Source organism: Agrilus planipennis, unplaced genomic scaffold, assembly GCF_000699045.2.
Source record: "Agrilus planipennis isolate EAB-ADULT unplaced genomic scaffold, Apla_2.0 scaffold140, whole genome shotgun sequence".
Classification (NCBI taxonomy): Eukaryota; Metazoa; Arthropoda; class Insecta; order Coleoptera; family Buprestidae; genus Agrilus; species Agrilus planipennis.
Window position 1 is genome coordinate 331,425 of NW_020438943.1, and position 2,357 is coordinate 333,781.

Sequence of the window (2,357 nt, forward strand, 5' to 3'; positions counted from 1 at the left end):
GAATTTTGCAGAGATATAAAAGTTGCTTGCAATAAAGCTTTATCTGAAGAGTACCAGAGCGAGCGAAAAATCGCTTCAGAGCCCAATAACAAATCGAATAAAAGCGACGGTATTAGCTTAAGAGATTAACATTGGCCACTGGGTTTTGTCAATAAAAATAAAATGGCAATCTTTCCAGATCCAGAATCACATATAATGAGATAGGTATTGAATATTAAAATGAAATTGAATACTAAGTAATTTACTACCACATCAAAGGAGACATAGACGGAAAAGCAAAAGAAATCTTCAATCAATTACCCAATTTAAATATATATTTTTCTTCTGTTTATATTTCAAAAGAGTTTACACTACGAATGCTATTTATCAAGGACCTTTTGTTCCTTTAAATTGGTCTACCCTGAATATTTTGGGACAATTGGCACGTCACATTGGATTTTTTTAAGAGAAACGTTGAGATCCTGATAACAAGGTTTGGGATCAGCTTTAACAAATAAATCAATTCTTACAGGGGCGTTCCGGTTCGGGTTTAACATCGCAGGAATAGTATCCTTCTATAGAAGACAAATTACAATTTGTCTCAATTGTAGAATAGGTACCTACGATATATACGTACTTAGAAATACCGTTAGACAGACAAGATATCTGTTTAAGCTCCAAATTGAAATCCTTAATGAATATTTATGAATAATACTCATGGGATGTAGTAGAAAACCAAACTTGGATTGTAAAGGATTAACAGTGATTTTAATCAGTGGTTATATTTAACTTTCTGTTAAAAACTTTTTGAAATTAATATTAATCTAACAAGACTTTAAAGTTACAATAAAAATTATTGTAGAAGGACTAAATTTCAACTTACTTTTAGGTACTTAGGCGCATTACCTCTAACATTAATGAATTTATACAAAAAATGACATTAAACTATAGCTATTTTATAACGAAAGTTTATTGTTACAGAAGTTTATTCCATAATAATACTAAGTATCTGTTCAATTCCTAGTAAAGTAATTTTCAGATAATTATCAAGTAATTAACGATCAAACAATAATTTAGTTAATCATCTCAGCAGCAAAATACCCTTGCTGTATTAATAAATTTTCTTGGATAACAAACGATACTTTTTAATTAAGAAGTAGGTAAGCTAAAGGCTGCTTAATTATTATCATAATTTTCAGTTGCCCTCCTTTTTTTATTGAAGTAATCATCCCATAACGAAAGCAGTGGCGGCTGTTTTTTACTGGGGCATTTTGACAACAAAGTTGAACGAAAAACTTTTTAATGAGAACATCAACAAATTATTAAACATGAGCGTACGATGTCTTGGCTTTTTTTTTGTTTGGGGCACCCAAAATCATTAAATTTTAATAAACGGATTAAATGAAACTCTCACGGAAAATCGCTTAACAAGGTAATACGGTTTTTGAAAACTTTTCTTCTCAGAACATTCACTAGTCTAGTGGCTAGACCAAATTGGTTTGTTCTGAATATGTTTATTGAGAAATCATGTAACAATTATAAACATTATTTGTATCTTTTTTATTCGTTCGTTATGGCACAAGCAGAAAAGAATTTCATACCGATGTATCCGAAACACAATAACTCTAATTCTATATTTCTTTATGATATCTGTTTCCCCAAGGATGTTGTCATCGAAACAAACGGAAAACCCTTCTACATTAAAGCGTCTTTTATTAATCATATTCACATTGAATTATTCAAAAAGTATTAGAGACATTTCATTAAAATTTCATTTATTGGTATCAGCGGAACCAAACAACAAGCATTATAAAGAATGAATTGTAATATTCTCTTTTTCCCATTCATTGTATTTATATTGCCGCACGAAATTAAATTTTCCCGGCCTTATATAAAGTGATGAGGAAAGCCAAAGTTACGTTAGGTATATCCTCGAAAATTATCATTGCAAAAATTGAAAGAGAATCCAATTGAATTTATTGAGTCACCGTACGAGGTGGTAAATATACATACATTTACATGTAACACATTTGAATTTGCTGAGAAAAATATATTCTTGTAGGTTTTACTCCCACAAATTGAAAGGAAGACTTAAATTTAAATATGAGATATATTTGAACCACAGATTTCTGTTACGGTTTAACAAGAATATAAATAAAAACTGTATAAAAACCTTTAGCAATATTTATTACTCTCTAAACGAATGAAATATAGCAGTATTAGCATCTAGCAAGGAGGACCTAGAGATAGCTTTAAATAAAATGGAAGCGGTACTGACAGATCAGTACTGTATGAAAATAAATAAAAGTAAAACTGAAATACTGGTATGCAAGGGAAGAAAAAGTAGGGAAAGAGCGAATATAAAGATAGGAGACGAA